Source organism: Bos indicus x Bos taurus, chromosome 15 (assembly GCF_003369695.1).
Source record: "Bos indicus x Bos taurus breed Angus x Brahman F1 hybrid chromosome 15, Bos_hybrid_MaternalHap_v2.0, whole genome shotgun sequence".
NCBI lineage: Eukaryota > Metazoa > Chordata > Mammalia > Artiodactyla > Bovidae > Bos > Bos indicus x Bos taurus.
The window spans coordinates 57,380,278-57,393,167 of NC_040090.1; the positions used below are offsets into that span (position 1 = coordinate 57,380,278).

General features: G+C 47.4%; 1 non-coding gene across 1 annotated transcript; it reads left to right on the forward strand.

The window, feature by feature from the left end:
- Positions 1 to 12,569: 12,569 nt before the first annotated feature.
- LOC113906118 lies at positions 12,570 to 12,660 on the forward strand. The gene has a single exon (XR_003514804.1). It is a non-coding gene; the product is annotated as a Z6 small nucleolar RNA (small nucleolar RNA).
- Positions 12,661 to 12,890: the final 230 nt, after the last annotated feature.

Sequence of the window (12,890 nt, forward strand, 5' to 3'; positions counted from 1 at the left end):
TTAACTTCAGCATCAGTCCTTCAATGAATATTCAGGGTTGATTTCCTTTAGGATTGACTGGTTATAGGATTGAAAGAAAAGATGTTTGGCAGGGGTCCTAAGGAGAATCATCAATGCCTTTCAAGGCAACTACATTAGAACAGACCATTGTGGGTTCTTCAGACAAAAACCCAGCAAACTTTCTTAATGTAAGGAGGAAATGTAAGAATTGCTTCTATAAGGAAGACTTCACAGAATGTAGGGACCCTTAATTTCACTGGGAACTTCTCATATGTCCCCAGTCCAATTTTCAGGATCTCATTTCTTCTCAATCCATGTCCTAGTTTTACCATGGGATGCCCTGCAAGGTTGGAAATACAATTTGTACAGTAATTCAGCCACTCACAGGATACCACTCTGGGTTTGATTTTCAGAAAGCTCAGCACAGAGAATATAGGAGATAAGGGTTTCTTTCAGGGAGGAGATAGAATGTTCCTGGATTTTGTTCTAAGCTCAATAGGAACTTTGGAGAGGTTAAGGCAGGGTGGTGGCATGTAGTGACTTATAAGCAAAGAAAATTTCTTTAGCCCCTGTGTTAAAGATGACTTGTAGGAGAAAATGAAGACATTATTGTTGCAGTCCTCCCATAAGATGGTAGTGGGTTGGACCAGAGTTGCAGCAGTAGAGGTGAGAAGCAGTGAGTCAGTGTGGGGTATACTTTGAATGTACAGTCAACAGGAATTGCTGATAGATTGGTTGTGAAGGTAGCAGAAAGAAACAGAGATGTCTTCTAGATGCTTGGCTTGAGCATCTGAATAGATGCTGGGACATTAACTCACATGGAAAATATGATAGTTACAGGTTTGAGGGTGGGAAGAATCAAGAACTAATGATGAGAAATCTTTTAGACATCATTGTGTGGATGTCAAGTAGGCAGTTGAATTCTGCCACTCACTTATCTACCCACTCTCAACAGGCTTCTGCTCTTGTACAGCCCTATTCAAATGTCACCAAATTATACTCAAAATGTCCTTTAGAGGAATTCTTTTTCTGACACAGGACACAAGCCATTATCACACATTGCATTCAGTTGTGAGATTGCGTCTGTTTCTTGAATCTGGAACAGTAGTTCTTTAGCCTTTCTTTATCTTTCATGACCTTGACAGTTTTGAAGAGTGCCGGACAGCTGGTGTGTAGAATGTCCTTCTGTTTGGATTTCTATTTGGATATGTGTGATGGTTTCTTCCTGGTTAACTTCAGATTAAACATTTCTGGCAGGTGTATTAGATAAATTCTGTTGCATCCATTTCAGTGCATTGTATCAAGAGGCATAGGGTGCCTCTTTGCCCTGTTTTTGGTCTTGTTTAATTTGATTACTTTGTCAAGTGCTGCCTTCCAAGTTTCTCTACTGGAAGTATATCATTTCCTCATTTGTAATTAATAAGCAATCTATGGGGAGATACTTTAAGATTGTCAATATCCTGCTGCTGCTACTGCTGCTGCTAAGTTGCTTCAGTCATGTCTGAGTCTGTGCGACCCCATAGACAGCAGCCCACCAGGTTCCCCCGTCCCTGGGATTCTCCAGGCAAGAACACTGGAGTGGGTTGCCATTTCCTTCTCCAATGCATGAAAGTGAAAAGTGAAAGTGAAGTCACTCAGTCGTGTCTGACTCCTAGTGACCCCATGGACTGCAGCCTACCAGGCTCCGTCATCCATGGGATTTTCCAGGCGAGAGTACTGGAGTGGGGTGCCATTGCCTTCTCCGGTCAATATTCTAGTCCTCACCAAATTTTTACTCCATGGTTTTAGCATCCCAATGGTTCTTGCCTAAAATTTTAATTATTCCTTTGAAATTTGCAAAATAATGATTTTTGAATAAGTAATTCCTCCTGCATCTATTAGTTATCATTCTGCTGAAAAGAATAGCTGCCAGACTTTATTGAAATGATATATGTCTCTCTTACCAAACTAAGAGCTCCCTGAAAGCAGGCAGTATTTTATTCAAGCTAATACCAATACTGCATGCAAAGTCGATGCCCAATAAATACATATAAAATGAGCAGTACTAAAGTCACCCTTCAAGTGAGGAATTTATTAAAAATACATCCTTCAGGGGCTTCCTGGTGGTCCAGTGGTTAAGAATCCATCCACCTGCCAATGCAAAAGACATGGTTTTGATCCCTGGCTGTGGAAGATCCCACATGCCTTGGGGCAGCTAAGCCCATGCACCACAACTGTTGAAGCCTGTGTACCCTAGAGCCCTGTAACAAGAGAAGCCGGCGTAATGAGAAGCCTGTGCACCACAGCTAGAGGAGCCCCCACTCACCACAACTAGAGAAAGCCTGCACACAGCAGTGAAGACAAAGTGCAGCCAAAACTGAAAGTAAACAAACTAATTAATTAAAAAAAATCTTCTTCAGAGGTTTCTGTGAGGTCAAAATGAGATTCTGTACATGAGGGAGCTTTGTAACGTGTAATAGGTTTTGCAGACGTGAGCTGTGATCTTTGCTAGGGACTCAAGCCACACCCATCTCAGTATTTAGCCCAAGTCTTTAGTCCAGCAAGAGGAGGGAAGTTGGTTGGAACGACTGCGAAAATTAACCTCTGAGAAACTGGAGGCAGTGGCAGATTCTCCCTAAAACCTTTATCCTCCTCTCTTTCTATCCTGCCTTCTTTCTTTTTCGACTTCAGGAAAGGACTGGGTGGTGCCGATGCTTTGTTGATTCCCTCTTCTTGCTTCCCCCCACCCACCCCCTACCCGCTCCTGCCACACCACTCTGCCTGTCTCTCCCACTCCCTATTTTCTAGAAAAGCAGAAACTTTCTTGCAGCTGTCAGGCTTCTTTCCCTGAAGAATATCTCTAATCGCCCCGCCTGATTGGGTCTCGTTAGCGGGCTGGTGGCATTGATTGTACTCAATCAGCACCCTCCTGCCCAGCTGGGAAAATGTCCCATTTATTCTTCCATTTTATCTACTCTTTCTTCTACAACTATTTTATATTTTTTCTGGGATTTAAAAAAAAAGCAGGCCCAAAGACCAAAAATTTCCACTGCCCCTGGTTACAGAACTCTGTGATTTTACTTTGTGCAAAGCTTTCCTGCTCTTTGTATCCCAGGAAGTTTCTGGAAGTTCCCAGTGGGATCTATGGGGACACTCACACGCTTCTCCCTGACCCTCACCTGTCAGCAGTAAAACAAAGGTAAGAATTTACATAACCATAAAGGGTCGGGGGAAATGCCCTGGAGTAGGAAATGGCAACCCACTTCAGTATTCTTGCCTGGAAAATTCCATGGACAGAGGAGCCTGGCAAGCTACAGTCCATAGGGTCACAAAGAGTCAGACATGACTAAGCAAGCAGGCACATATGCAAAACTGAAGAAATAAATTTGCACGATAAACTCTTTTATGCCTTACAACAATCCTGTAGCACAAACGTTGTGTAGCACTCTGGCATCCCCATTTTGTGGGAGAGAAAACTGAGGTATAGAAAAGGGACTTGCTGAGATCATACGTCTCGAAAGTAGCAGAGCCGAGATTCAAACCCAGGTAACTGACTCCAAAGTACTGCACTAGTCCAACCCTCCAAGCCCTACCCTCAGTCCAGGTGGTGGCTGCCTCATCCGCTGGCAGGAAGTGTTCTGATCCTGGCAAGGCCAGGGTGCCCTGGCATGGCCAGCAGACACCACTCTGCCTACAGGTGGAGCAGGTAGACTTTTAGGGGATCCAAGTCCCCACCCAAGTCTCTCCCTTGCTGATCCAACACAGTGGGGAGGCACACGTCACCTGTGCATTAAGGGACCTGAAGAAGTGGGTCAGCTTCACCCTGGTGGGAGAAAAGGAAAGAAGGGGAAATGGTTCAGATCACAATGGGAAATTCCTCGAGGCAGGTCGGATCCAGGCGGGGCACAGAGACTCTCAGGAGTCCTTTTCTCCCTCTGGCATCTGGTACGTGAAGCAGCCTCACGTGACCGATTAGCCACCAGAACTGACATCTCAAGACTTGGGCCCAAGTTCCAGGATTTTGGCCTGCTCACCGTGTCACCTTGGACAAATACTTACAGTATCTGTGTCCAATAAAGGTAGTATGGAGACTGAGAAGATGGAAGCCAAAGATCATCCTAATGTCCCTAAAAGATGATATGGAAATCTGAAGATGCAGTAGACACAGGGTCCATATTAGATCAGAGTTCTCAGAGTTCTGTGCTTGCATGCTAAGTCACTTCAGTCATGTCCAACTCTTTGTGACCCCATGGACTGTAGCCCGCCAGGCTCCTCTGTCTGTGAGATTCTCCAGGCAAGAATACTGGAGTGGGTTGCCATGTTCTCCTCCAGGGCATCTTCTGACCCAGGGATCAAACCCGCATCTCTAACGTCTCCTGCATTGGCAGGCAGGTTCTCTACCAGTAGTGCCTAGAGCCCTATGGTCCTGCAAAAGTTCTCTCAAGATTGAAAAGAAAAATGGGAACACATTGGTGTGATTCCACTTCTCATGCTCTGATCTAGACATTTCCAGCCAGATGGCAAACTGCTTGTCCGCATGCATCAGCCCTTTCCCCTTTGTTCACGCTGGTGGTATTTGTGTCATATGGCTCATTCTATCCTCAGTTCGCTGATGTCTGGTTATGGCTTCTTTATTGGTCACTATATTTCAAAATAATGTCAAAACAAATCTTTTTTTTTCCCTCTCCTCCCAGTAAACCTTTTATGTTCCACACAAATATAACATCACAGAAAGGAGAACTTTTTCCTGCCTCCCACCCACTATGAGCATTTTAGTCATATCGCTGAAAACTTGCCCCAGCTTTCTCATTAGCAAGATGGAATGATAATATCTCATGAGATTGTTATGAGTGGAGTGACTGAATATAACCGTGTTCTTTAAGAATGAAAAGCACTATATAGATGTCAGGGATTGTTTGTACTAATTCTATGCACTTCCTCACATTTTAGTGTTTCATATTTGTTTGTCTTATCAGTCTTACTTGCCTGTAAGTAACTGAAGGGTAGGGGAGCCTATCTTATTAATATCAGGGTAGGCATATTAATCTCAGTGTATAGCATATTGCCTGGAACAGAGCAGGTGTTTAATATATAATGAGTGGATGGATGAATGGATGGATGGATGGATGGATGCATGGATGGATGGATGCATGGATGGATGGGTACTTGGGATTAGAAGATAAGATCATTGAGCTGAAAAGGGGATATAAGATTTGTTCAACAAAAATTACAGTTATAGCTTACCTTTAACCCTCAACTACCATCTGTGAGGTGGGTATTATTATTCTCACTTTACAAATGAGGAAGCTGAAGCTCAGAAAAACTCAGGCTAGTAAATTGTGGAGCTGGGATTCAAGCCAGATTCATTTCTAAACTTAAGACCTCTTTCGTGAAGGCAGAGGACAAAGGATTGCAGAAGAGCAGAATTTTCTATCAACATCCTATCGTTCTATCAACATCAACATTCGAGTCTCTGGACATACTCTGGTCTTTTCAAATTATGTGAACCAACACATTGGCTGTTTTGTTTCTATTCATTTAAGTTGAGACTCTGTCATTTGCAACCAAAGAACCTTGATTAATACTCTCCTCCCTATCCATTTTCCCATGGCGTATTCTTTTATTTTATTCTAGCATCAAGTGTCTCTGCCTGATAGTGCAATTATTTATGCATATCTTTCTCTCTACTAGACCTGGAGACCTTGGAAGGTGTGGGCCATATCTTATTTATTCACTGAAGCCCATCTTTGTTGTGAGCTCTTTACTGGGTACCAGCAATGTTTATTGATGATATTCAATAGGCATGTCTGTGTTTTAACCATTATACTGTACAGCTCTTTTATTCTTGGGGATTCGTCTTGATTTTATGGGACTTACTAAGCACCTACTATGTGCTAAGACCTGTACTATCAGATTTTGGACAGACATCACACTATCTCTATTTTAGCTCTCATCGGTCTCCCAGAACAAGTAGCATTTGACAGTCTGCCACCATCAATCCCTCTTCCTTCCTGTGGGAAGAACAGCAAGTCCCCTGTCCCCTCCAAGCCACTCAGCAACCACATAGTCAGAAGAGGATGAAAAGGATGAATCTTTGTTTTAAAACCTTGTTAAATTTTCTGTTTAAAAATGTTTTGTTCACATAGTGATAGGAGGTCTTTTAGAAATCAGTTCTGAGGAGCAGTCTTCCTAAGGCAGTCTGTATTCAAAGCATTTTGGAGAGAGAGCTGGTTGCTAGGGGCAACACTAACTTCTGAGGGGGAATCTCTGCATCTGGGTATAAAGCCAGTGCCCTGGGGACCCGGGAGGAGTGGGGTCCTCTCGCAGAGGAGCCCATGCACGGAACGAGGCTGAGAAGCCTCCAGACCTGGCAGCCCTCTCTTGGTGACTGGCAGGCTGTAGGAGTCACCTGCATGGCGCAGGAGACCATAACCCGGGCACGTGTGGTCACTTTCTTTCCTTCAACAAGGCCACTAGGAAGGGCCTCGCATGGCCACATGCACCTCCTCCCGAGGCCCTATTCCCTGCAGCAAGGCAGCCGCGGTGTCGCCTCTCTGGTTATCCTTATTATGATATTTGCTTACATATTTATTTTATTTGTTAAATTACCATACAGTAGCATGACCTTTTTTCTCTTGATGTACAGTTCATGAATTTTAATAAATGCAGAGATTTGCATTACCACCGCTACCATCAGGATACAGAATAGTTTCATCACACCCCCTCCCCAATTCCCTTGAGCTAACCTTTAATTTAAGCCATACTTGCCTCCTACCTCTGTCTTCTGGCACCCACAGATCCATTCTCCATTGCTACAGCTTAGGCTTTTCAATAGTATCATATATTGGAACCATATGGTGTGGGACCTTTGAGACTGGCCTCTTTGAGCCATTCAGGCAGTTGCCTGCGCCCACTGTTTGCTCCTTTTTATGGCTGAGTAGTGCTCCCCAGCACACAGGGACAGTCCATCCTCATTATGGGTGCATTCCGTGTTTTCAAACTCACCTGCTTGCTGAAATGCATGACTCCCCCACAGATCCTCGTGGTGCTTTCTAGGGTACTCGGACATGTGCAGAATGGTGAGAAACTGGAACTGCTTGATGCGCACATTCTCGGTGGAGGTGGCACAAGGCGACACTTTGCCTTCTTGTTTCAGTTCTCAGCCTGTAAACAAGTGTTTCTCGTGGGCTCTTTTGTGCCACCTTTTTGTACATTTTTTCTGTGTGCTTTTTTTGGCGATCTTGCAAAATGGCCCCCACGTGTGGTGCTACCGTGCTGTCTGGGGTCCCGAGCGCAGAAGGCTGTGAAGTGCCTTATGGAGAAAACACGTGTTAGATAAGCTCTGATCAGGCATGAATTATAGCACCATTGGCCGTGAGTTCAATGTTAATGAATCAACAGTGATATTAAATAAGATGTCTTTAAACAGAAACGCGTTTTAAAAAAAGATGGTATGTTGATCAGTTGATGAAAATGTCACCAGAGGCTCGCAAAACCTACCCCTGTATTTCCCTTTGGGACAAAGGTTTAGCATTTGCTACTTCAGTGTTTGAGCTGATTTCTTGGAACATGACTACTGTGGGTCATGAGAATCGGCTGTAATGGTGGCATTTATTAAAGTGAACTCTGGGCTACTTACAGTCCATCTCAAGACCCAGTCCTTGACCTCATGGGGCTTACAGTTGGGTCGGGTTGAGAGCTCTTTCTCAGCTGTGTCACTGAGGTATTTTATTTTCTTAGGCTTTTAAAGGAGAGAAGCTGAGACTCTAAGGAACCTGAGTATTAAAGAAACTATTTTGTGCAGAATAAGCTGTTTTCCCAGGAGGACAGGGAAGTGAGGGATGAGAGAGGCAGCAAGACCCCAGAACACTGTGCTGTTCCTCAGGGCCCCTCTCCTGATGCCACATTCCCAGGAATGCTTCTAAACAGGGAGGGCTTGGTGCACATGTGCCTTTTGTGAACCCTCCAGAGAAAGCCTGAGCTTTGTGCCCTGGGTGCTCAGAGCAGGATGGAGGGGTCAGTGGATGCAGGCCAAAGGCAGTGAGAATGGGGATTAACCAGATGTGGGGACGCATGAAAATCAGATGCTCCAGATTCCCACAGGCTGAGGATTTGGGGTCAGGTCTTCGGCTGACATCTGAGCCACACATAAAACAGTGGCCAGTGGCTTGAGGATCTAGGTCATCGACCACTAGGTTTGCGGGATGAAGGTTGGGATTATCTGAATTAGATGTGGGTGGGAGAGGTCTGGGAGAGTTCTCTTCATCCCAAGCTCCAGGCTGAGAGTAAACAGCCTTTTCCTTTGTAGTTCCATAATGATAGCGTTAATGAATTAATTCTAGCATATACTGTCTTCTTGGGACCTAGAAGTTCTTTTTTCTAAACATTTTAAATATCATCATGCTTTTTTTCATTTTTACTTATTATTAAATTTTTAATTTTGTATTGGGGTATAGCAGGAGACCTGGGTTCAATCCCTGGGTTTTGAAGATCCCCTGGAAAAAGGCATGGCAACCCACTCCAGTATTCTTGCCTGGAGAATTCCATGGACAGAGGAGCCTGGTGGGCTACAGTCCATGGGCTTGCAAAGAGTCGGACACGACTGAGTGAAAACGACAGCGACAGTGACAAAGCTGTTTAACAATGCTGTGATAGTTTCAGGCAAACAGCAAAGGGACTCAGCCGTACATATACATGTACCCACTCTCCCCCAAACGCCCTCCCATCCAGGCTGCCACATAGCACTGAGCAGAGCTCTCTGTGCTATAGGGACGCAGGAGTTTTATAAACACGTGGAGCGTCTCTCTGTGCAGGTGGGTGACGCACTAAAGCCATTGCTCCTTTCTGGGCCTCGGTTTCCTTTTTCCTTCCGGGGAAGCAATCTTATATCCTACCGTATCATCTTTGGTGTTCCCGTTCACCACTGTCACTACAAAAAATACACTCTCAGTATCTCTATCAGGTTTTTATTAGTATTAAGACTGCTGTGTGCCTGGGGCTATTCTGGGCATGGTGTGATGCACTCCCCAGGTGTGTGTGTGTGTACACACATATAGGTTCTGTTCACATCCAACATACTCATTCCAGGAACACCTGGGTTTACACTAATGAAAAATTAAGGGGTGATTATTCTCTTTATTAAAGGATTCATGTTAGGATTCCCTTGCACGTTTATAATGTGATTCAATTTGCCCCATATTCAGCCACCACCTCTTGTGTGAGGGAGGCCGTCTCTGCACAAACAAGAGCATGTGTAGGCAGTATTTTGAGCATTATGGAAGGAAAGAATTAGAGATACTGAAGAGGTTTTTCTTGCTGATAACAATGAGTAATACTAGTGCCTGGGAACAAAGATGACTATGGATCACAATTTTTTTTTAATATAGCTTCAAGAGCACCTCAGTGGCAGGGGACTGGGGAAGAAGCCCCACTCCCTGCTCTCGGGTCTGACTTGGGACCAAGCGGGACCCTAGTGGGGGCCTGGGGCGGGCAGGGCCTGGGAGCCAGGAGCTCTGGCTTTGGTATCAGGAGAAACGAAGAAGATGTAGTTATTTGGCTTATCTTTCTCGACATCATTTGGGGCTTGGGATGCCTGAGCTGAGGCTAATGGGAGAGATTCTTAAGGAACAGGGATTTTCCAGGATAGCTCAGGATTCTGGCAATGCTTAGCACTTTACAGATAGCCTTTTCCTACTCCCCAACCCTCTCTGGAAGCCCTTTTCCCAGTATCTTGGTCTAGGAACGAATTTTGAGCGTTTTTGCCCATTTCTTTGTCTCTTGCAGGAATTTGCGGAACCATCTAATAAATGAGAATCTCACCCAGAAGGTGAGCTGCACCCTCTCCCTCAAGCATCTTTCCCAGTCTGATAATTTTCATGACCAACAGGGGAAGGCAATGCATTCCAAGGTATGGAGCCAGTTTTATTAGGTAAGCAATGGAAGAGCATCCCACACTGTAGTCAGAGGAGTGATGTGGCTAGAGCTGGGCTATATAAAGATGATGCTGGTGGAGAGAGGGGGTGGACTGTGTCCATCTGGACGAGGCAGGACTGTTGGAGGACTACTGTGTCATCGGGGATGAGAAGACGGGAGATGGTGTGGATGCGAGGCCCAGCGAAGACACGCCTGGCAGGTACCTGGAGTGAGGGGCAGAGACGGGCCTTCAAATGCTTCAGACTTTCTCTGGCCCTTTGTGTCTTCAAGAAAACATTTCCATTCCTTCACCTGGCTCCAAAGGTCGCTGACATCTTGCTTCATTCTTGGGCATCCTCTGACCCCTGGTGTTCCAAGCTGTGCCCAAGCAAGGGTCAGACTTGCCACCATTTGATAATGACCCCATTGATATACTGAGGCCTGGAGTGGAAACTGCGAGTCTGCCCTGGCGTTTCTTGGAGCCCCTTCCTCTCTGCCACGTTACCACTTCTGCCTGGCGACAAGGGTTCTGAGGAGGACTGGACAGCTGGCTCAGAGCAGGGCCACCTATCACAGGTGCTCCTCCCCCGCACTGGGCAGCGTCAAAGGAACCTTTGGTGTCATCGACCAAGTCAGCAGGGGCTTGGAGGGAGCCTGGAGCTTTATTAACTAATCTCTGGTACTTGAGTAATTTATTATGTTTAAGCTGGTGCCATCAAGTCTCTCAGCAGTGCCCGCGTGCGCTGGGAGATAAATTAAAGGCTGTCCAGAGATACTTGGTACATCTGTGTGATTGCTGGGCTGGTGAGATGGAGGTTTAAGGCTCTCTCTTGCAAATTGGAAATTAGGAATTAATAAGACAGCAGGCCAAAGAGCTGTGGTGGTGGTGGTGACTTGGCTGCCTGGCCAGGACTTGGGGAGGGAAAGCTTCTGCTGGGAGGGTGGGGAGGAGTGGGTGGAAACCAACCAGGCTCTCTCCACGTGGTGGGCAATCGAAGGGGCCTGGAGGGGCTGGGCAAGGGCGCTCTTCCTTGGCTTGCAGTGTAGGTAGCAGGGATTCTTCTGTCTCCTGAAAGAGGTTAAAGGGGTAATGAAGAGAACCCTAGTCTGGCTCAGAGGACTTACTTGTGGCCCCCCAGCCCAGCCAGTGCCTGTTGTGTGATGGCGGGCAGACCTTGTCCTCCTCTGGGCTTCTGTCTCATCAGCAAAATGAATAGGTTGGACTCAGGGTTCATGTTTCCATTAGGCATCTTGAAAGGTTTTAATTTCTTCTCAAGTCAGAAGGAACTCCCCCCCCCCCCAATTTAGGCTGTAGAAATGTTATAGGGTGTGTGTGCATGTGTGCTAAGTCCCTTCAGTCGTGTCTGGCTCTGACTCTTTTTGACCCCATGGGCTGGGGCTCTCCATAGTCATCCTGTAGCTCATCTGTCTATAGGATTCTCCAGGCAGGAATACTGGAGTGGGTGGCCATGCCCTCCTCCAGGAGATCTTCTTGACCCAGGGATCATACTCGGGTCTCTTGTGGCTCCCGCCTCGCAGGCAGATTCTTTACTGCTGAACCACCTGTGTAGTATAAATGTATTTATTCAAAGTCATAAAATGCAGTTTTATTATGGACATTTTTGCACGTAGGGGCAGGGGCTCACAAAACCTGTCCTGCAGTCTCTGTTGGGCTGGCTGACCCCCGAAGTCCTGCCTGTCCTAATCGCAGCTGATCTCCAAACTGTCAGCTCCTGGCTCATGGTGTGAACTGCTTCAAGCCCACCAGCTCCTCAAGAGCAGGGCTTTGTCTTGCCAGGTCCCCCACGCAAAGGCCCACCATCTACCTAAGAGCTGGGTGTTGGTGGTGGACCCAGGAGAGAAACCTGGAGTTTTGAGCTTCCCAGTGCCCCAGGCTGCTGCTTCCTTAGGGCAGAGACACATGAAATCTCTTCTCCTCTGGGTCCATTCAGGCCTGGCCCTTGGGTCCCCTGTCTTAGCTCTAGAACCCCACCCCAGCCCACCCCACCCCACCCTGCTTTCTGCTTTCTGCCCCCATGAGCTACTTTGGAAGGGTTCTGGGAAGGGCTCCATGCAGCCCCCACATGACAGCACTGCCTCAGGGATCAGCCCTGGAGGGGCCCCAGCCCGGGGGGCCCCACACCCACCGAACCCCTCCAGAGCCCCGGTTTGTAGTTGAGTAGCCTCACCACCAGGTGGCAGGCTTGCTCTACACACGTGCCTTGGCTGGAGCATTTGCCTGGCAATGGCGAGGGGTGTCCGAGGATGCCAGATCCGCCTGCGGCCCGCGGTGTCGAGGCCTTTGTGGGTGGCTTTAGAAGCAGGGCTGAGGCCTCTCACCTTGGCCTTGAACTCCTGCTGAGATTCTGGCTCCGAGAGGACCTTGGTCTTCTGCAAGTGCCTTCAGGCGGCTGTCAGGCATCTGACTGGAGAGCGCCCCCTAGAGTAAGGAGGGCTGAGTTGCCACCCTTTGAATGAGTGTGTGTGTGTGTGTGTGTGTGTAAGGATGTGTAGGTGGGACAGAAATGGACCTCTTACCTTCCCAGGCCTCCCAAAATCTTGGCCCAGGAGAGAAAGGTAACCCACCTCTTAGGCTATTCCTGCTCTGGGCAGGGCAGCCTGAGTGGTCCTCCACCACTGCCGGCCCCTCTGAGCAGCTGGTGTCGGGGTTTGCCCGATGTGGGGTGTGGTGCTCTGTCCCTCCGGAGCACTGGGCTCTCCCTGAGGGACCCGGGGAGCCAGGGGTCAGGCCACACGGAACCTGGGCCGTCTCTTTACCAGGAGGGGGAACAGGAAAGGATCCAAGCCTGGGTCAGCTGCAGACCGAGAAGAGATGAGAAGAGAAGTGGAGAAGGAGCTGGCCCTGCAGCAGGAGTGAGGCCGCAGAAGTCCCAGCCCCGACTTCCTGAAGAAAGGGCGTGGGTCCCCCCTGCCCATCAGAAGATGAGGGAGGGCCCAGCCTCACCTGGAACGGCTTTTTCTGGGGAATGGTGGGTTCT